Genomic DNA, 23,911 nt, shown 5'->3' on the forward strand with positions numbered 1-23,911 from the left:
TCCTACAACATCATACATGCCAATCTGTAACTGTGCTACAAGTTCATTGAGCAAGTACGATTCTTCAAGAAGCTGACCTTTTAGCTCTGGTCCATCCCAGTTTTTAAGAATTTAGGAAACCATCCCAGTACTTAACACATTGTCACTCAGGGATAGCCTTCCTAGATTGCAGTCAAGAGCAACTGTGTTCGTTAAGCAATACTGGGAAGGTGATGTGATGAAATAGCAATAAGTGAGACTGCTTCACATCAGGTTTGATCCTAACATCGGATGCTGACTGTGTGGAGTTTTTGTGAACTCTCTGTGACCATATGGGCTTTCTACAAGTAGTTGGAAGGCACCACAGCAGTTAGTGGAACACTAATACAGTGCAGCAACGTGGGTACACCTCTTTATTTCAAATATCTCATCAGCCAATCATCATCTTGTATCAACTGAACACATAAAGACATGGTCAATGGGTTCATTTGTGTTTCAGACCAAACATTAGAATGGGGAAGAAATGTGGTCTAAGTGACTTTGACTGAAGAATGATTGTTGGTGCCAGACAGGGTGGTTTGGTTATCTCAGAAACTATTGATCTCCTGGGATTTTCATGCACAACAGTCTCTAGGGTTTACAGAGAATCGTGTAAAAAGCATTAAAAATCATCCAATGAGTAGCAGTTCTGTGGAGAAAAATGTCTTGTTAATGAGAGAGGTCAGAGGAGAATGGCAGACTGGTTCACGCTGACAGGAAGGCGACAGTAACTCAAGTAACCATGCATTACAACAGTGATGTGCAGAAGAACATCTCTAAATGCACAACATATTGAAGTAGATGGTCTACAAGAGCAGAAAACCACCAATATACACTCAATGGTCACTTTATTAGGTATAGGCGTTTCCTAATAAAGTGGTCACTGAGTATTTCAGAGGAAGGTATAGGCTGAGTTGGAAGAAAGAGGAATGTGGTGAATTGGTTATCTCATTAAAGAGCTGACTGAATTGGCGCCCTCCCTGTGGTTAGATTATTCAGATCAGACTATACACACATCAGCATTTTTCCAGATCTGTTCTGTTCAAGCTGGAGAACACAGTAGATCTCTGTCTGCCTCAGGAGGTGATAAATGTCAATGAGAAATCGTACACAACATCTGCCTTTTAAATAGAGTATTTTGAGGTTTAGGTATACTCCCTACAGTAAACCATCCTGCCCATGGTTGACATCTCGTGAAAATGGCTGTGAGCCTCAGGAATCCAGTCTAGTGTAAACTATTGCTGGCAATATACATCAATCTCCCTAAGGCCTGATAAAGAACTGAAAATAATATCTTGTAATCTCTTCCAAAAGTAGAAATTGTTGCATGCAGTCTTTCTCTTTGAACAGTGTACCATACCCATGCTTGTGCACACACATGCACCCTCTACCACAAACATGCTCACACATCCAAAAAGACAGCCATAAACATACACAAATCATACACATGCAACATGTACAAAACGAACAAATATACACACTCATACATACAAACACAGCGCACGAAAACACAAATGCACACATATGTGCAGTCTTTCCTAACCACACTCACACGCACATGTAGCATGCACAAAAATGAACAAATATACACACATATGTAAGTGTAAACATATAAATACAGTGCACACACAAAGACACAATACACACATGTGCTTTCTCTCTTATTTATGCACACACACACAAACAGCGACAGGGAGACCACATGCACAAAAACTGCATGGCAGAGGGACAATGATGCAAACAATGTATAAAAGAGGCTTATTGTAAAAGGTTTCAAGGCTTCATTTGAATTACACAGCATGGATTTTGATCTTTTTACCCATATACCACTGTGCAATATGTATAAGAATACAAATTTGGGAACACTAGTTGTCCAGTCAGATCCTCTAGTTAGTTTTGCTTAATATTGTCTAACATTGATTGGAGTGTAACATTGCTCTAATCTGATGCATCATCAATACGTTCAGTAGTCACTTTACCGGGTACCTCCTGTACAGCATTGTGAAAAAGATATAGGCACATACAGTATATATACAATTGAAGTCAGAAGTTTACATACCACTTAGCCAAATGCATTTAAACTCAGTTTTTCACAATTCCTGACATTTAATCCTAGAAAACATTCCCTTTCTTAGGTCAGTTAGGATCACTACTTTATTTTAAGAATGTGAAATATCAGAATAATAGTAGAGAGAATGATTTACTTCCACTTTTATTTCCTTCATCACTTCCCAGTGGGTCAGAAGTTTACATACACTTTGTTAGTATTTGCTAGTATTGCCTTTAAATTGTTTAACTTGGGTCAAACATTTTGAGTAGTCTTCCACAAGCTTCTCACAGTAAGTTACTGGAATTCTGTTCCATTCCTCCAGACAGAACTGGTGTAACTGAGTCAGGTTTGTAGGCCTTCTTGCTCACACATGTTTTTCAGTTCTGCCCACAAATTTTCTATCGGATTGAGGTCAGAAAATGATGCCAAGTCTGGTTCATCCTTGGGAGCAATTTCCAAATGCCTGAAAGTACCACGTTCATCTGTACAAACAATAGTACGCAAGTATAAACACCATGGGACCACGCAGCCATCATACCGCTCAAGAAGGAGACGCATTCTCTCTTCTGGAGATGAACGTACTTTGGCATGAAAAGTGCAAATCAATCCCTGAACAACAGCAAAGGACCTTGTGAAGATGCTGGAGGAAACAGGTAGACAAGTATCTATATCCACAGTAAAACGAGTCCTACATCGACATAACCTGAAAGGCTGCTCAGCAAGGAAGAAGCCACTGCTCCAAAACCGACATTAAAAAGTCAGACTACGGTTTGCAAGTGCACATGGGGACAAAGACCTTACTTTCTGGAGAAATGTCCTCTGGTCTGATGAAACAAAAATTGAACTGTTTGGTCATAATGACCATCGTTCTGTTTGGAGGAAAAAGGGTGAGGCTTGCAAGTCGAAGAACACCATCCCAACCGTGAAGCATGAGGGTGGCAGCATCATGTTGTGGGGGTGCTTTGCTGCAGGAGGGACTGGTGCACTTCACAAAATAGATGGCATCATGAGGAAAGAAAATTATGTGGATATATTGAAGCAACATCTCAAGACATCAGCCAGGAAGTTAAGGCTCGGTTGCAAATGGGTCTTTCAAATGGACAATGACCCCAAGCATATCTCCAAAGTTCTTGCAAAATTGCTTAAGGACAACAAAGTCAAGGTATTGGAGTGGCCATCACAAAGCCCTGACCTCAATCTGATAGAAAATTTGTGGGCAGAACTGAAAAACCATGTGCGAGCAAGGAGGCCTACAAACCTGACTCAGTTACACCAGTTCTGTCTGGAGGAATGGAACAAAATTCCAGCAACTTGCTGTGAGAAGCTTGTGAAAGGCTAACCAAAATGTTTGACCCAAGTTAAACAATTTAAAGACAATACTACCAAATACTAACAAAGTGTATGTAAACTTCTGACCCATTGGGAAAGTGATGAAAGAAATAAAAGCTGAAATAAATCATTCTCTCTACTATTATTCTGACATTTCACATTTGTAAAATAGCGATCCTAACTGACCTAAGACAGGGAATGTTTTCAAGGATTAAATGTCAGGAATTGTGAAAAACTGAGTTTAAATGTATTTGGCACAGGTGTATGTAAACTTCTGACTTCAACTGTAGCTAGGGTACCTAAGACTTTTGCACAGTACTGTAATAATTCTATGTATTGCACTGTACTGCTGCAAAAAAAAAATCATGACATTGATGATCTTAGAGTGTGGATCAGCACTTGAAGCTATGATGTTGTGGCCATTACAGAGACTTGGATGGTGCAGGGGCAGGAATGGCTACTTTAAGGGCCAGGCTTAGATGTTTCAGAAAGAACAGGGAGGGAGGCAAAAGAGGTGGGGAGTGGCACTATTGATCAGAGATAGTGTCACGGCTGCAGAAAAGGAGAAAATCACGGAGGGGTTGTCTACAGAGTCTCTGTGGGTGGAAGTTAGGAATAGGAAGGGGTCAATAACTCTACTGAGTGTTTTTTATACACCACCCAATAGTAACAGGGACATCGAGGAGCAGAAAGGGAGACAAATTCTGGAAAGGAGGGATAATAACAGGGATGTCGTGGTGGGAGATTTTAATTATAAAATATTGATTGGCATCTCTCTCGAGTGAGGGGTTTAGATGGAGTGGAGTTTGTTAGGTGTGTTCAGGAAGGTTTCTTGACACAATATGCAGATAAGTCTACAAGATGAGAGGCTGTACTTGATCTGGTATTGGGAAATGAACCTAGTCAGGTGTCAGGTTTCTCAGTGGGAGAGCATTTTGGAGATAGTGATCACAATTCTATCTCCTTTACCATAGCATTGGAGATGGATAGGAATAGACAAGTTAGGGAAACGTTTAACTGGAGTAAGGGGAACTGGTGGGAACCTGGAAGCATACCATCAACATCAACGCCATCACACTGAGCATGGGGCCCCCCAGGGCTGTATGCTCAGTCCACTGCTGTTCACTCTGCTGACCGATGACTACAGCAATACGCAGCTTGAATCACATCATCAAGTTTGACAATGACACGGCTATGGTGGGTCTCATCAGCAAGAACGACGAGTCAGTATACATAGGAGGTGCAGCGGCTAACAGACTGGTGCAGAGCCAACAACCTGTCTCTGATTGTGGACAAAACAAAAGAGATGGTTGTTGACTTCAGGAGAGCAGTGAGTGACCACTCTCCGTTGAATATTGATGTCTCCTCTGTTGAGATCGTTAAGAACACCAAATTTCTTGGTGTTCACCTGGAGAAAAATCTCACCTGGTCCCTCAACACCAGCTCCATAGCAAAGAAGGCCCAGCAGCATTTCTACCTTCAGCGAAAGCTGAGGGAAGTCCATTTCCCACCCCCATCCTCACTACATTCTACAAAAGATGTATAGAGACCATCCTGAGCAGCTGCATCACTGCCTGCTTCGGAAATTGCATCGTCTTGGATCACAAGACCCTGCAGCAGATAGTGAGGTCAGCTGAGAAGATCATCGGGGTCTCTCTTCCCGCTATTACAGACATTTACATCACACGCTTCACCCGCAAAGCCAACTGTATTGTGAAGGACCACACGCACTCCTCACACAAACTCTTCTCTCTCCTGCCATCTGGCAAAAGGTACTGAAGCATTTGGCCTCTCACGACCAGACTGTGCAACAGTCTCTTCCCCCAAGCCATCAGACTCCTCAATACTCAGAGTCCAGACTTATACCTTCGTCAATTATTATTATATTGTAATTTGTCGTCTACTGTGTCTATTGTTTTGTTTATTAATCATTGTACTGCCCTGCACTGTTTTGTGCAGTTCATGTAGTCCTGTGTAGGTCTGTAGTCTAGTGTAGTTTTTGTGTTGTTTTACGTAGCCTATTGTAGCCTTGTGCTGTCTCACATAGTCTAGTGTAGTTTTGTGTTGTTTCACGTAGCACCAGGGTCCTGGAGGAACGTTGTTTCGTTTTTACTGTGTCCTGTACCAGCAGCTTATGGTCGAAATGAGAATAAACTTGACTTGATTTGACTTGACTTGATTTGACAAATTGGAAACAGATGTTCTCAGGGAAGCGTACTGAATAAATGTAGCAAATGTTCAAGGAATATTTGTGTGGGGTTCTGACTAGGGACGTTCCAATGAGACATGGAAAGGATGGTAGGGTATAAGATCCGTGGCGCACAAAGGCTGTTGTAAATCTAATCAAGAAGAAAAGAAGAGCTTACGAAAGGTTCAAAAATCAAGGTAACGATAGGAATCCAGAAGATAATAAGGCTTGCAGGAAGGAGCTTAAGAATGAGATTAGGAGAGCCAGAAGGTGCCATGAGAAGGCCTTGGCGGACAGGATTAAGGAAAACCCCAAGGCATTCTACAAGTATGTGAAGAGGAAGAGGATAAGACGTGAGAGAATAGGACCAATCAAGTGTGACAATGGAAAAGTGGGTATAGAACCAGAGGAAGTAGAGGAGGTACTTAGTGAATACGTTGCTTCAGTATTTACTACAGAAAAGATCTTTGTGATTGTAGTGATGACTTGCAGTGGACTGAAAAGCTTGAGAATGTAGATTTTAAGAAAGAGGATATACTGGAGCTTTTGGAAAGCATCAAGTTGGATAAGTGACCGGGACTGGACGGGATGTACCCCAGGCTACTGTGGGAAGCAAGGAAGGAGGTTGCTAAGCCCTTGGCAAATGATCTTTACATCATCAATGAGGATGGGAGAGGTTCTGGAGGATTGGAACATGTCGTCTGGTCCTGGTGACTTATTCAACTTGATGTTTTCCAAAAGTTCCAGCACATCCTCTTAATATCAACATGTTCAAGCTTTTCAGTCCACTTTAAGCCATCCTTACAATTACCAAGGTCCTTTTCTGTAGTGAATACTGAAGGAAAGTACTCATTAATTACCTCTGTTATCTCCACACACACATACACACACACAGACTCTCTCTCTCTCTCACACACACACACACAGACTCTCTCTCTCTCTCTCTCTCTCTCACACACACACACACACATGCTACCATTGTAACATGTGGTTGCTTTTGGTTCAGCTTTAATAAGTCTAGCCATTCTCCTCTGACCTCTCTCATTAACTAGATATTTTTGCCCACAGAACTGTTATGTGCTGGATGCTTTTTTGGGTTTTTTTTTGTAACATTCTCTATAAACTCTAGAAACAGTTGTGTGTGAAAATTCCAGATCAGCAGTTTCTGAAATACTGAAACCACTAATCATTCCATTAGCACCAACAATTATTCCACAGTCAAAGTCACTTAGATCACATTTTTCCCCTTTCTGATGTTTAATCTGAACAACAACTGAACCTCTTGACCATGTATGCATGCTTTATGCATTGAGTTGCTGCCGCATGATTGGCTGATGAAATATTTGCATTAATGAACAGGTGCATAGGTGTAATAATAAAATGGCCACTAGTGCACCACAAGGCTGTGTGCTGAGCCCCATACCACATTCTCTCTACATTTATGACTGTGAGGCTAAGCACAAATCCACTGCCGTATTTAAGTTTTCCTGAAGCCACTACTCATTAGTCGAATGTGGTGTCATAACGACAACCTTTTACTCAAATTCAGCAAGACCAAGGAGCTGTTTATTGACCTCAGAGAAGGAAACTGATGGCCCATGAGCCAGAACTCATTGGAGGATTGAAGGTGGAGAGGGTCAGCAACTTTAAATTTCTTGGTGTTATCATTCCAGAGGATCTGTCCTGGGTCAGGTTTGTCAGTGCCATTATGAATGTGTCTCTACTTTCTTAGAAGTTCATAAAGATTTGCCATCTCATCTACACTTTGACAAATTTCTATAGATGAGTGTTGGTGAGTTGGTGGCCTGGTACCAACTACTTTGAATGGAAAAGCTTACAAAAAGTAATGGACAGAGCCCAGTCCATCACAAGTAAAATTCTCCCCACTATTGGGCACATCTATACAAAGCATTATCGCAGGAAAGCAGCATCCATCATCAGGGAACCCTGCCACCCATGTCATGATCTCTTCTCACTGCTGCCATCAGGAAGAAGGTACAGAAGCCTCAGGACCCATACCATCAAGTTCAGGAACATTTATTACCCCTCAACCATCAGGGCCTTAAACCAGAGGAGATAACTTCACTCAACTTCACTTACAACATTTCTGAACTACTCCCACAAATAATGGACTCACTTTCAATGACTCCTCATCTCAAGTTCTCAATACTTATTGTTTAGTTATTTATGATTATTATATTTTTTTCTTATTTTCTTTGATTTTTGCATTTATACAATTTGGTTGTTTGTCTGTCCTGTTGGGTATGGTCTTTCAGTGATTCTATTGTGTTCCTTGTATTTACTGTGAATGCCCAGAACAAAATGAATCTCACGGTTGTATACGGATGGTGACATATATGAACTTTGATAATAAATTTACTTTGAACTTTTGAAAATCACTGCATGACTTGTGTCAATGAATTTCTGTGGCTAAGTGAGAGAATAGCACCCAAGTCATGACTGTTGGCATGGCTCAACTCCCAGTCTGTGCTACAGCGATGCTCAGTGTGCCTGAGTGGAAAACAGACCAGGCTCTCTGATTAGATAACAGTTACCAGATACTCAGCACAACAGCAACACTAACGGTCAAGTTTATTGTCATTCAAACATACACATATATACAGCTAAATGAAACATAATTTTTCCAGCGACAAGGTGTAAAACACAGCACATACAGTCACACACAGCATGTATATGATCCAGTACATACTGTCACAGAATAATATCAGCACAAGTCCCTGAGAGACATGGCCTGAAGATTGACAGGTTGACAGAAAGTGTGAGGAGCATGTTTATGTAAGACTTGTCACTGTCACTATTATAATAAAACAAGCAGTTGTATAAATATGTGAAACAGCAGCAATGAAAGATGAAAAGTGACTGGTACAGGATGAGAATGTACAACATGAATAAAAGGTATTCACACTGCTTGGAAACTTTCATATTTTATTATTTTACAACATTGAATCATGATGCATTTAATTTGGCTTTTTTGACACAGATCAACAGAAAAGAAGATCTTTTTGTGTCAAAGTGAAAACAGATGTGTACAATGTGGCCTAAATTAATTACAGATGTAAAACACAAATTAATTGATTGCATAAGTATTCACCGCCCCCCTTTAATATGACACACCAAATCATCCCTGGTGCAGCCAATTGGTTTTAGAAGTCATATAATTAGTTAAGTGGAGATCACTGTGTGCAGCTAAGGTGTTTCAATTCATTATAGTAAAAATATACCTGTATGTGGAAGATCCAACTGCTGGTGAGTTAGTATCCAGGCAAAAACTACACCACAAAAACAAAAGAACACTCCAAGCGACTCTACAAAAAGGCTATTGAAAATCATAAGTCAGGAGATGGATGCAAGTAAATTTTCAAGTCACTGAATATCCCTTGGAGTACAGTTGACAATCATCAAGAAATTGAAAGAATATGGCACAGCTGTAAATCTGCCTAGAACAGGCTGTCTTCAAAATCTGAGTGGCCGTGCAAGAAGGAGACTGGTGAAGGAGGCCACCAAGAGACCTATGACAACTCTGGAAGAGTTACAAGCTTCAGTAGCTGAGTTGGAAGAGACTGCACATACAACAACTGTTGCCCGGGTGCTTTATGGGAGAGTGGCAAAAAGAACGGAACTGTTGAAAAAAACTCATATGACATCTTAACTAGAGTTTGCCAAAGGCATGTAGAAGACTCTGAAGTCGGGTGAAAGAAGGTTCTATGGTCTGATGAAACCAAAATTGAGCTTTTTGGCTATGTTTAGTGTAAGCCAAACACTGTACATCATCAAAAACACACCATCCATACCATGAAGCTTGGTGATGGCTGCATCAAGTTGTGGGGATGCTTCACTGCAGCAGGCCCTGGGAGGCTTGTAAAGGTAGAGGGTAAAATGAATGCATCAAAATACAGGGAAATTCTGGAGGAAAACCTGATGCAGTCTACAAGAAAACTGTGATGGGGAAGATTTGTCTTCCAGCAAGACTATGGCCCCAAGCATAAAGCCAAAACTACACAGGAATGGCTTGAAAACAACAAAGTTAATGTCCTGGAGTGGTGAAGTCAGAGTCCAGACCTCAATCCAATTGAGAATTTGTGGCTGGACTTGAAAAGGACTGTTCACTCATGATCCTCATGCAATCTGACAGAGCTTGAGCTGTTTTGTAAAGAAGAATGGGGGAAAATTGCAGTGTCCAGGTGTGCAAAGCTGATAGAGATCTATCAAGGCTGCAGTTGCTACCAAAGGTGCTTCTCTTAAAAGCTGATTTGAAGGGAGTGAATACTTATGCAGTCAATTATTTTATGTTTTATATTTGTAATTTATTTAGATCACTTTGTAGGGATCTGTTTCACTTGAATACAAAAGAGGCATTTTCTGTTGATCAGAGTCAAGACAGCCAAATTTAAATCCCTTGTGATTCAATGTTGTAAAACAATAAAACATAAAAAATTCCAAGGAGGGTGAATACTTTATTTAGGCACTACATCTGTGAGTGGGGAGTGGCTGGAGAGGACGGGAAGTGGAGCTGTAAGAATATTCAAGCAGGGTGTACATTGTGTGCTGCGTGGCAGCAGGGTGCTAAGAAGTCCAACAGCCTGGGAAGAAGAAGCTTTTACCCAGCCTGACAGCACTGGTTCTTATACTGTGACACATTCTGCCTGATGGCAGGAGGCCAAAGACATTGTGGGAAGAATTATTATTGGCCTCATGGCATTACAGTTTTGAATCACTACTGTAGATACTAAATCAACAGAACGTAGGCCAAACTTCTCCAAGTAAATAGTTCATTCAGGATTCTGTAGAAGCCCCAAATGATGTTAATATTCACTGTCTCTCTGCAGTCTAAATTCTCATATTATACATACTTGGCGAAACATTGATGGGGAGGCAGATGATGGAAAAAGGTAAAGTTGGTTTAACCAGGAATGGAGTGGGATTTTCTTTGAACTCCACAAAGCAAAATAAAACTTAGTACATCGTGTCAGCTCCCTGCTCAGGTCTGTCCAACTGCCAGTCACCAGCTATTTCACTAGGATGGTAGGAAAATATTAATTCTTCCAGTAAATAAAAGGGTAGAAGGAAATTAAAAGATATTTGCAGCTTCTATCCCGAGCTTAATCCAGATTGGAGTACAGATTTACGTAACTAAAATGTTGAAAGTTGTGGACAGAAGTCAGCATAACTTGAAAACCAGCCTCCCCTCTATGGACTCTTCTCGCTGCCTTGGTAAAGCAGTAAACAAAATCAAAGATATCTCCACCCTGGCTATACTCAACTACCTCGAGTAACTACCTCGACTATATCTCTTCCCACCCCGCCACATGCAAAAATGCCATTCCCTATTCCCAGTTCTTCCGTCTCCGCCGCATCTGCTCCCAAGATGAGGTTTTCCGTTCCAGGACATCTCAAGTGTTGTCTTTCTTTAAGGATCGTGGTTTCCCTTCTGCCGTCATCAATGATGCCCTCACCTACATCTCCTCTATTTCCCGCACTTCGGCCCTCACCCCATCCTCCCACCACCACAACAGGGACAGAGTTCCCCTTGTCCTCACCTGCCACCCCACCAGCCTCCGGATCCTGCACATTATCCTCCGCAACTTCCGCCACCTTCAACAGGACCCCACCACTAAGCACATCTTTCCCTCTCCACCCCTCTCCGCTTTTTGCAGGGATCGGTCCCTCCGCGACTCCTTAATCCACATGTCCCTCCCCACGGATCTCCCACCTGGCATTTATCCCTGTAAGCGTAAGTGCTACACCTGTCCCTACACCTCCTCTCTTGCCAACATTCAAGGCCCAAAACAGTCCTTCCAGGTGAGACAACACTTCACTTGTGAGTCTGTTGGGGTTATCTATTGCATCCGGTGCTCCCGGTGCGGCCTCCGCTACATCGGTGAAACCCAACGCAGATTGGGGGACCACTTCGTCGAGCACCTCCGCTCCATCTGCCACTACAGACAGGATCTCCCGGTTGGCACCCACTTCAACTCTGCTTCACATTCCCATTCCGATATATCCATACATGGCCTCCTCTACTGTCATGATGAGGCTAAACTCAGGTTGGAGGAGCAACATCTCATATACCGTCTAGGTCGTCTCCAGCCCCTTGGTATGAACATAGAATTCTCCAACTTCCGGTAATTCCCTCCCCCTCCCTTCCTCTATCCCCATGTCACTCTGCCCCCTCCCCCAGCTGCCTATCACCTCCCTCATGGTTCCGCCTCCTTCTACTACCCATTGTGTTTCCCCTATTCCTTCTTCACCTTTCCTGCCTATCCCCTCCCTGCCTCCCCTCTCCCACCCCTTTATCTTTCCCCTTACTGGTTTTTCACCTGGAACCTACCAGCCTTCTCCTTCCCACCCTCCCCCCACCTTCTTTATAGGGCCTCTGCCCCCTCCCTCTTCAGTCCTGATGAAGGGTTCCGGCCCGAAACGTTGACCGATCGTTTCCACGGATGCTGCCCGACCTGCTGAGTTCCTCCAGCGTGTTGTGAGTGTTGTTCTCCACCCTGGGAATTCTCTCTTTACCACTTACTCATTGGACGGAAGATAAGAAAGCTTGAAGGCATGTACCACCGAGCATCAAGGTCAGCTTCAAGGACGACTGACTGTACCATAAGACCATAAGACCTAGGAGCACAGTTACATCATTCGGCCCATCAAGACTACTCCACCATTCCATCATGGCTGATTTATTATCCTTCTCAACCACATTTTCTTGCCTTCTCTCTGTCTAGTCAAGACTGACTAATCAAGAATCTATCAACCACCGCTTTAAATATACCTAATGACTTGGTCTCCATAGCCAACTGTGACAACAAATTCTGCAGATTTTTGAACCTCTGGCTAAAGAAATTCCTTCTCACTTCTGTTCTCAAGGGACATTCTTGTATTCTGAGGCCATGCCCTCTGGTCCTAAACTCTCTCACTTTAGGAAATATCCTCTCCACGTCCGCTCTGTCTGGGCCTTTCAATGTTCAATAGGTTCCCACGAGACCCTCTTCTCTCATTCTTCTAAATTCCAGTGAGCACAGACCCAGGGTCCTTATGCTTATGCTTAACAATCTTATCATGGTTTTGCAGGTTATCACCTGCCTCTACTGCACTTTCTCCCAAACTGTAATGCCATAATATGCATTTTATTATTGTGTATGTCTTGTACTGCCTCAATGATCTGTATGCATGACTTGAAAAACAAAGGTTTTCATTGCACCTCAGTACAGATGACAATAATAAATTAATTAATGGTTTAATTGGGGAAAATGCAGCCATTTGGCTTGTTAATCCAAAAACAAATGGCCACTTTTTCCTCAACTCAGTGCATAATAGGAAAGAATTCTGAGTTAATTCAGGATAGAGAAGTGCTGATGATTGAATCAAGGCCCACAATGAGTAAGTTTGATGATACCCAGGGTGTGTGTTATCCTTGACCTCACAAGGGAAGAATGTGGAGTGTGGAGAGTGGTCACTTCAGACAAGAAGAACAGGATTTTAGCCTTTAATGATCATTCAGATGGTCTTGAAAAACAGTATACATTTGGACCTCCAGTTGGTCTAACCATTCTCAGAGAGATGTAAAAGGAATGGAGCATTTTTCTGATGTTAGGAAATAAGGGAAATTTCAGGTACAAGGATTTCCTGCAAAATTTAAAGGTGATATTGTATACAGTTTTGGACATAGTTTATAGGAAGGGCACTATTAAGCCAGAAAGAATACAAAGAAAATTTCTGAGAATGTTCCTGTGACACGCTGAAGGAACTCAGCAGGTCAGGCAGCATCCGTGGAAACGATCAGTCAACGTTTCGGTCCGGAACCCTTCGTAGGGACTGTAGAGGGAAGGGGCAGAGGCCCTATAAAGCAGGTGGGGGAGGGTTGGAAGGAGAAGGCTGGTAGGTTCCAGGTGAAAAACCAGTAATGGGAAAGATAAAGGGGTGGGGGAGGGGAAGCAGGGAGGTGATAGGCAGGAAAGGTGAAGAAGGAATAAGGGAAAACACAATGGGTAGTAGAAGGAGGTGAAACCATGAGGGAAGTGATAGGAAGCTCGGGGCGGAGGGGGCAGAGTGACATAGGGATAGAGGAAGGGAGGGGGAGGGAATTACCGGAAGTTGGAGAATTCTATGTTCATACCAAGGGGCTGGAGACTACCTAGATAGTATATGAGACGTTTCTCCTCCAACCTGAGTTTAGCCTCATCATGGCAGTAGAGGAGGCCATGTATGGACATGTCTGAATGGGAGTGGGAAGCAGAGTTGAAGTGGATGTCTACTGGGAGATTCTGTCTGTTGAGGCGGACGAAGGGTCCCCCAATCTGCGTTGGGTTTCACCGATGTAGAGGAGGCCGTACCGGGAGCACCGGATGCGATAGATGACCCCAAAAGACTCACAAGTGAAGTGTTGCCTCACTTGGAAGGACTGTTTGGGGCCCTGAATGGTGGTAAGAGAGGAGGTGTAGGGACAGGTGTAGCATTTACGCTTACAGGGATAAATGCCGGGTGGGAGATCCGTGGGGAGGGACATGTGGATCGGGGAGTCGCGGAGGGACTGATCACTGTGGAAAGCGGAGAGGGGTGGAGAGGGAAAGATGTGCTTAGCGGTGGGGTCCTGTTGAAGGTGGCGGAAGTTGCGGAGGATAATGTGCAGGATCCGGAGGCTGGTGGGGTGGCAGGTGAGGACAAGGGGAACTCTGTCCCTGTTGTGGTGGCGGAAGGATGGGGTGAGGGCTGAAGTGCGGGAAATGGAGGAGATGCGGGTGAGGGCAACATTGATGACAGCAGAAGGGAAATCATGATCCTTAAAGAAAGAGGACATTTGAGATGTCCTGGAATGGAAAGTCTCATCCTCGGAGCAGACACGGCGGAGATGGAGGAACTGGGAATAGGGAATGGCATTTTTGCATGTGGTGGGGTGGGAAGAGGTATAGTTGAGGTAGTTATGAGAGTCTGTGGGCTTGTAGAAGATGTCAGCGGACAGTCTGTCTCCAGAGATGGAGACCGAGAGATTGAGGAAGGCGAGAGAAGTGTCCGAGATAGACCAAGTGAATTTGAGGGCTGGGTGGAAGTTAGAAGTAAAGTCGATGAAATTGACGAACTCAGCATGGGTGCAGGAAGCAGCACCAATGTAGTCGTCAATGTACCGAAGGAAAAGTTGGCGAGCAGTACCAGAATAGGTTTGGAGCACAGACTGTTCCACATAACCAACGGAGAGGCAGGCATAGCTAGGGCCCACGCGAGTTCCCATAGCTACACCCTTAGTCTGAAGAAAGAGGGAAGAGCCAAAAGAGAAGTTATTAAGTGTGAGAACCAATTCCACCAACCAGAGGAGGGTAGTGGTGGTGGGGAACTGGTGAGGTCTATTATCCAGAAAGTAGCAGAGGGCTTTGAGGCCTTCTTGATGGGGAATGGAGGTGTATAGGGATTGGACATCCATAATAAAAATGAAGTGGTTGGGACCGGGGAACTGGAAGTTATTGAAGAGATGGAGGGCATGGGATGTATCCGGGATGTAGGTGGGGAGGGACTGAACTATGTGTGACAAAATGGAGTCCAGGTAGGCAGATACAAGTTCGGTGACAAAGGGTTCCAACCGGAAACGTCGACTGCTCTTTTCCACGGATGCTGTCCAACCTGCTGAGTTCCTCCAGCGTGTTGTGAGTGTTACAAGTTCGGTGGGACAGGAGCAGGCAGAAACTATGGGTCTACCGGGACAGTCAGGCTTGTGGATCTTGGGGAGGAGGTAAAACCAAGCGGTACAGGGTGTGGGAATTATAAGTTTAGTGGCTGAGGATGAAAGGTCTCCGGAGTTGATAAGGGATGGTATGGGAGACGATAGTTTGATGTTTTTTGGTGGGGTCCTGTTCCAAGGGTAAGTAAGAAGAGGTGTCAGAGAGCTGCCGTTTGGCCTCAGTCAGGTAGAGGTCCGTTCGCTAGACGACTACAGCACCATCTTTGTCAGCGGGTTTGATGGTGAAGTTGGAATTAGTGCGGAGAGAGTGGAGGGCAGTGCGTTCAGAGGAGTGAGGTTGGAACAGGAGAGGAGTGGTGAAGTTGAGATAGTTGATGTCTCGGTGACAATTGGAGATAAAAAGATCGAGTGCAGGTAGAAGGCCCGGGCGGCGTGTTCAGGAGGAGGAGGAGGGTTGAAGACAGGAGAAGGGGTCATCTGTAGCGGGAGGGGAATCCTTGCCAAAGAAGTAGGCTCGGAGACGTAGGCGACAGAAGAAGAGTTCAGCGTCATGGCAGGCACGGAACTCACTGAGGTGTGGACGGAAGAGGACAAAAGTGAGGCCCTTGCTAAGGACAGAACGTTCTGCCTCAGAGAGGGGAAGGTCAGAGGGGATAATGAAGACACGGCAAGGGTTGGGGCTGGGGTTGGAGGAGGGTGAATGTTGGGAGGTCTCAGGAGGGAGATTGGGTTTGGGGGAGGATGAGGGATCAGAGGAATGGAGGGGCGATGAGGGGTAGGGGGGAGGTTTGGAGTCGTGAGGAGGAAAGAGGGTAGTGGAGGATTAAGATGAGCTGTAGGACCCAGCGGCAGTAAGACCGGTCCCGGTCTGGAGAGGGTTGGGACCTTGGTCTGAGCTGGGGGTGACGGAGCCTGTGGCCTGCAGGGCGCCAGGACTGAGGTCGAAGTTGGAGGCGAGTGAGTCCATGGCCCGCCGGGAGCTGGTGCCCATGTTCGGGAGGCCGTTGTTCCAGTCGGGGTCAGAGTCGGAGGTGGATGGGTCTTTGGCCTGCCGAAGGCCTGAGAAGTCGAGGTCCGAGGGGTCGGGGTCCGGGCTGGAGCCGGTCATGTCGTGGGCTCCAGGCGCGAGCTTATAGTCCTTCTTGGACGCGAGGAAGGAGAAGAAACTACGGTTGGAGGCGTGAATCCGGCGGAGAATGAAGTGTAGGAGAGGTCTGGAGTGTGGCAGATGGTGCAGAGTGAGGCCTGGAGTGGTGGCAGAGAGAGGGACAGGGCCCTTAGGTATCTTCCCATGGCAGCGAGCGTGGCGCGGAGAATCTGGCAGGAGCGGCGGAGAGAGCAGCGGTCAATGAAATGGAGGTACCAGGGATCCTCGCTGGGCCCGATATGGGAGGCCTGGAACTGGAGCTGGAATCCCTGCGGTAACAGATGGTGGCAGAGACAGGTTCCCAGGAAGGAGAAGTGGCTGTGGTAGCGGGTCTGGGTCAGGATCTGGTCGAAGAGTCGGAGAGAGGCGGAGATCACAGGGGGGAGCAGTGAGAGAGGGTCTCACTGAACTCCCGTCGAAGAGAAGATTTAAACTTCTTCAGGGCAGGCATACCTCAAAGAGACTTCGCAGCGGAGTAGTGAATCATAAACACAAAATAATCTGCAGATGCTGGGTCAAAGCAACACTTACAACACACTGGAGGAACTCAGCAGGTCGGGCAGCATCAGCGGAAACGATCAGTCAACGTTTCGGGCCGGAACCCTTCATCAGGACTGTAGAAGGAAGGGGTAGCCACTTCAACTCTGCTTCCCACTCCTATTCAGATATGTCCATACATGGCCTCCTCTACTGCCGTGATGAGGCTAAACTCAGGTTGGAGGAACAACACCTCATATACCGTCTAGGTAGTCTCCAGCCCCTTGGTATGAACATAGAATTCTCCAACTTCCAGTAATTCCCTCCCCCCTCCCTTCCTCTATCCCTATGTCACTCTGCCCCCTCACCCAGCTGCCTATCACCTCCCTCATGGTTCCGCCTCCTTCTACTACCCATTGTGTTTTCCCCTATTCTTTCTTCACCTTTCCTGCCTATCACCTCCCTGCCTCCCCTCCCCCATCCCTTTATCTTTCCCCTTACTGGTTTTTCACCTGGAACCTACCAGCCTTCTCCTTCCCACCCTCCTCCCACCTTCTTTATAGGGCCTCTGCCCCTTCTCTCTACAGTCCTGATGAAGGGTTCCGGCCCGAAACGTTGATTGGTCTTTTCCACGGATGCTGCCCGACCTGCCGAGTTCCTCCAGCGTGTTGTGAGTGTTGCTTTGACCCCAGCATCTGCAGATTATTTTTTGTTCCTATGACTTAACAACTTCAGTTATACAAAAAGTTTGGACACTCAAGGACTTGATATTTTGGAGCTTTCAACCTGAAAGAATGACCTTATTGGTTTTGAATTTCACTCATAGGTTTTTTGATTTCTTAAGTATATTCAATACCATACAACCCTCATTGCTGGGAGAAAGGCTCTGTTAAATGTAGGCTGGCACTTCCATATTATCCTGGATAATGGACTACCTCACTGACAGTTTGTGCAGCTTCAGAGCTGTGTGTCAGATATGGCTATAAGCAGCACTGGAACCCCACAGGGGACTGTGTTGGCTGCCTTCTTGCTTACCCTGTACACAGTACCTCAGACTTTAGATACAACACTGAGTCATATCATCTGCAGAAATTTTCTGGTGAGTCAGCAGTAGTTGGGTGTTTAAAGGGAGGACAAGAGGATGAATGCATGGCCTGTTGGAGGACTTTGTCAAATGCTGCAAGCTGAATCACTTGCTGCTCAGCATCAATAAGACAAAGGAGATGGTGATGGACTTTAGAAAGACTAAGCCTGCACTGCTTCCTATTACTTTTGATGGTGAGGATGTGGATGTGGTGAGGACCTTCAAGTACCTGGGGGTGTACCTGGATGACAGACTTGAATGGAGCACCAACACAGTGGCTGTGTAGGTCAGAGTAACCTCTACTTCCTGAGGAGACTGAGGTCCTTTGGACAATACAGGCCTCCCCTTCACATGTTCTAACAGTCTGTTGTTGCCAGTACAATTTTCTGTGTAGTGATGTGCTGGGGCAATGGCATCAACATGAATGATGCCAACAGGCTCAATAAACTGAATAGAAATGCTGGCTATGTTATAGGAGTCAAACTGGACACTTTGGAGGCTGTAGTAGAACAATAGACCCTCCAAAAAATCCTGGCTATTCTGGACAATGTTTCTCATCCCCTGAATGCTACCTTGGCTGAACAGAGGAGCACTTTTAGTAATAGACTTAGACAACTGCACTGCTCCAAAGAGTTGGTCATTCTTACCCTTGGCTATTAGGCTCTATAACACTGGACAACAAAGATTTTGCTTCCTGAATACCTTTAGGTGTATCTTATGAATTTTGGAAATTTTGAAAATCACCATGAAAATTCCCTATTGTGCACTATTTTTTGAAATCACGTAAGTTTATTATTTCAATTCATAATTCAAGTCAATTAAAATGTTGCCTACAATGTAAGTTGGAAAGTTTCCTATCTTGTCCAGGCATGCTTGGGCATGCTTAGGTAGCATGGCTGCTGCATGGCAGGACAGGTTTTAGTAATAATTATTGGGTTCAGGACTGTAAGGATGGAATTTGCTATTACCAGGCACAAAAATTTCTATGAAGCATTTTGATATTTGAGACGGATGCTTCCCAGAATAACTGATGCCAAGATTAAGGAAAGCAGTTTTGTTGGTCCACAAATCAAACAGGTCATCAATGACAGGCAATTTGAAGAACTTCTAATAGGACTGGAGAAAATCACATGGAAGGCATTCAAGGAAGTTGTTGAAATTTTTCTTAGCATCTACAGAGCACTAAACTACATGCAGCTGGTTGAAAGTATGCTTCAAGCATATAAAACCATGAAATGCAACATGTCACTAAAGATTGATTTCTGCATTCCCATTTAGACTTCTTCCCTGCAAATCTTGGTGCTGTTAGTGACGAGCATGGTGAAAGGTTTCACCAGGACATGGAGAAAAGATACTCGGGAAACTGGAATCCATCAATGCTGGCGAATTATTGTTGGACACTTAAGCGAGAAGCCTCAGACACTGAGTACAAAATGAAAATCATTAACAAAATATTTTTAACTTAGTTGAACTATTGCAAAGCATCAGCGCCATTATGCAATTAAACACATTATATTCAATAAAGTTAATTTGTTGTTTCACTAAATTCTTACGTGATACGAGTACTGTAGTCTAAAATTATATTTGTGTTCATCTTCAAGCAGTTCATCATAAGCAAAAAAAAAATTCTGAGGAAGCAACACTTTTCAAAATATTTGTTGTCCATTATAATGAGTCAACCTACAGCTGGGGAAATTATGACACCCTGCTGTTAGACTGTTTGTAGTAACTTTTTTTTTATTCTTTCCATATCTTTTCTAGTATTTATATCTGTGCACATGTAATGCTACAATGACATTGTAATTTCCTTTAGGATTAATAAAGTATCTACCTAAAATCAAGTGGAATGCAGACAGGGTGAATACAAGCAGCCTTTTTCTCAGACAAAGGGAACCAAAAACTCCAGGCGTTAGGTTTTAGGTGAGGGATGAAAAATGTAAAAGGAACCCGAGGAACAATTTCTTCATGTCGAGGGTGATCGGTACATGGAATAAGCTGCAAGAAAAAGTGTTTGAAGCAGGTAAAGTTTGAATCAATTTCAATTCAATTCAAGTTTAATTGTCATTCAAACATACATGACTAGTCATGAATACAGCCAAAAAAAACAACATTACACCAGATGCAAAACACAGTACCAACCGTCACACATAGGACAAAGCACACACAAGGTAGCAAGTACAAATGGTATCACAATCATGCAGTAAAAGAGTCCCAGAACTCGCACCATCAATCCACAGTCAACAACAGTAAAGACTGTGCTGTGCCACATCACCTGCGATTACCCCCACACAGATGACACAACTGCTTAAGGTGTAGTTCTCGCACATAACAAACCCATATGGAATGTCAGTAAAATAAAACCACACAAAATAGACAGCTATATAGTCCAGGCACCCCAGTCCATTGAGATCTTCCGTTACCCACAATGGAGTTTGTCTTCTATTGAGCCAACACTGGGGGTGGGGGGTGTCAGTATTAACATCAGCCTGGATGTCTTGCCACACTGCCCCTGTGGAGAGCAGCCTTTTCGCCTCCCCAGATGACGCCCAGGCCTAGCATATACAAGATAACAAGCACATATAGAATATTAGTAAAATGGTTGGCATCCATCTGTCTCGAGGCACAATGGGCGATGAACATCATCATCACAAGCCTGGACGGAAGGTATGGAGATCCTGAGGTGCCCAGTTGTCGAGATCCCCCTCTCGGTCTCACCAGTGTCGTCTAAAAGAAAGCTTATGAAGCAATATGTGTGGTACCAGCTTGGCTGCAGGAGCTGCCGGAAGGATGGTCAATGACACTGAGCTACCTTAGAGGCTCCACTCCGGATTTGCCGTCTGGGTTTACTCCTGTAGCCTTTGTCTCTCCCAAGGCTGCCCACAAGGCAGTGGGGCAATTTACCCACAGCTGGGGATCTGGTTCACGAGCAACAGGCATGTCTGCAAGTTGGTGGGCCTGCATGCTATGTGTGCAGGGGCCAGACTTCCTCCCTGTGCTCTGTAGTTTAGCCTGAGTCTGAAAGGAGTTCAGTTTCTGTGTGTTGCCAGTGACTTTGTGTGTGTTGCTTTGGATTTCCAGCATCTGAAGATTTTCTCATCTTTGTGCTTCTATACTCACTGTTCTACCATGATTTCATTTGCCCTGCTGCTTTCCAGAAGAGTTCCTCTTGCCAACAGTCACTTTGCCACTTTACTATTTCCTAACAGAATCATCTTATGTTCAGATACCCCTGCACCAAACATCACTGTATGTACATGTAGCCCCCCGGTAAGCCTCAGGCCTGCTCAGCTCGCTTTCATCTAGGGGGAGCAGACTTCGGCCCTGCCAGTCTGGGTAATCAAGTTTGTGTGGATGCTGTGTGATGTACCCGACCCCGCCAAATAACAGACAGTACACCATATGCACATATATGATTACATTTTATAGATCTTATTAGAACTATATAATTAATAGAGATAAAATATAAAGGGAAAGTAAAAGGCGCCAGACTTATCAAAGTTCAACCACTTCATGCACAATAGTTGGAGCTCAATTAGCGGAGTCTTCTTTCCACCATTCGATCCCTTCTGACCTCCTCGACCCGCCTGGGAACAACCACAGTGGTCGACCAGACGCTCCACACGAGTCTATCTTCATCTCCTCTCCTCGCTGAAGACCCTGGGTCCGTTCCGCCTCCCAGCTTACAGCATCGCATCTCCTATCTCTGTCCCCATCGCCTTCTCCCCCAAAGCCCGTGAAACAATAGCTTACAGACACACAAGAAAGAATAACATCTATCCCAATTGGTTAGCAAGTGAATACAATCCTCATTATCAGTAATATAACCCAAACAAGCTGCTAGAGAGAGAACTTTCTCAGCAGTTAATATAACAAAGAAACCATCTTATTCTAACATAACAAAGAAGCCATTTTGATTAGCCTCAGCAGTTACATAAAAGAAGAAACCCCTTACATACATACAGTCAATTACATGTACACTCTGTATTTCATAGCATTACTTTTATAATTATACACTGTTTATAAATGTATTGTTGTGGCTTCTGCTGTTATATCCCATCTATTTCAAGGTTTGATGTGCTGTGCACACCATTGTTGTAACATGTAGTTGTTGAGCTGCTGTTGCCTTCCAATCAGCTTGAACCAGTCTGGCTATGCTCCTCTGACCTCTCTTATTAACAAGGCATTTTCGCCCACTGAATTGTAACTCACTGGATGTTTTTTTTTGTTTTTCGCACCATTCTCTGTAATCTCTAGAGACTGTTGTGCGTGAAAATCTCAAGAAACCAGTAGATTCTGAGATACACAAACCACCCAGTCTGGCACCAACAATCATTCCACAGTCACAGTCAGTTAGATAACATTTCTTCCCTATTCTGATGTTTGGTCTGAACAGCTGAACCTCTTGACCAAGTCTGCATGCTTTTATGTATCAAGTTGCTGCCACTTGATTGGCTGATTAAATATTTGCATTAATGACTAGGTGTACAGGTGTACTTAATAAAGTGGTATTTATTATGTTTTTTATTTTTTATTCAGAAGTTCATAGTTCATAAATTCACTATCAAAGTACATTGAGGTACATTTTACCCTGAAATTCAGTTTCCTTTATGCATATAGTGTTGTTATGTGTTCTTAATGCTTATTGTGTTTCTTATGTTGCATTGGATCCAGAGTAAAAGCTCCATCCCTCCCCCTCCGGTCTTCTCCTATCACTTCTGATCTTCCCCTCCCCCTCCCACTTTCAAAACTCTTACTATCTCTTTTTTCAGTTAGTCCTGAAGAAGGGTCTCGGCCCGAAATGCCGACTGTAGCTCTTCCTATAGATGCTACCTGGCCTGCTGCGTTCCACCAGCATTTTGTGTGTGTTGCCAGAGTAAAAGCATTTCATTTTCCTGTACTGGAGAATCACAATAAAGACAATAAACAATCTAGAAACTTGAATATCATGAAGGAGATGTGAAATGTAGTTTAATATAGAAATCTCCAGCTATACTGTGTGTGTCTCTCTTCAAATTTCTCATTACTACAGATAGGCAATCACTACTGACAGTGTTTATGAAAAACTCACATGTTAAAATATTCTTTGCTAATCAACACTCCCACATTATGTTGAAGTTACTTAAGAGTTTTCAGGTGTAATACTGTATAATCCATCCCTGAGTTTATTTGAAGTATGCCAAATTGTTATGCAAAGCATTATGGACTGGAAAGAGAAGCAGGGATCAGTGCCAGAAAAACTGTTTTCAGGGCCAAGTGAAATAAATAATGATATACTTGAGAACCTCACGAGAGTTTGGACATTGTGGAATCTGTTACCAGAGCACTCTGCACTTTGAGAGAGGCAGAGCAAAGAGATAATTCTGGGCCAACTGTTCCCTGTTTAATGACCACTCAGTGACCACTTCATTAGATGCGATTGCTGCAGTCTGCAGCCTGTAATTTCCCTTTAAGGGATGAACCTTGAACCAGTTAAACAATTGTCACTTTTGCAATTATTTGAGGGATTTGGTGATCTAGGCTCTCAAGAGTGTGGTATGGCTATTGCTATGGGTGGATGCTGCATCAAGGCCTGAGAGCAGAAGGCAAACCCATGCTTGGCTCTATTACCATGGCCCAATTAAAGCACTGAGCAAGATTAACATCATTGAGGCTGTGAGTGGAAAATGAACATGTGTCCAGCACCGACTGCCTGTGTTTAACCAGTCTCCCTCTCTTGTCATTACCACTTCCAGGTGGGAGGTGTGGGAGTCTTGGGTTCTGGGTTGCCCTGAGGCTATCGGCCTTCCGTATGGGCTTCACTCACCTCAGAGCTGAACTGGCTCCACAGTTGTGGACTCACTTTCAGGAACTCTGCAGCTCGTGTTCCATGTGTTTTTTTTTACTATTTGCATGATTTGTCTCCTTTTGCACATTGGATCTATGGCAGTCTT

The sequence above is a fragment of the Mobula hypostoma genome, chromosome 9 (genome assembly GCF_963921235.1).
Source record: "Mobula hypostoma chromosome 9, sMobHyp1.1, whole genome shotgun sequence".
In the NCBI taxonomy this organism is placed as follows: domain Eukaryota; kingdom Metazoa; phylum Chordata; class Chondrichthyes; order Myliobatiformes; family Myliobatidae; genus Mobula; species Mobula hypostoma.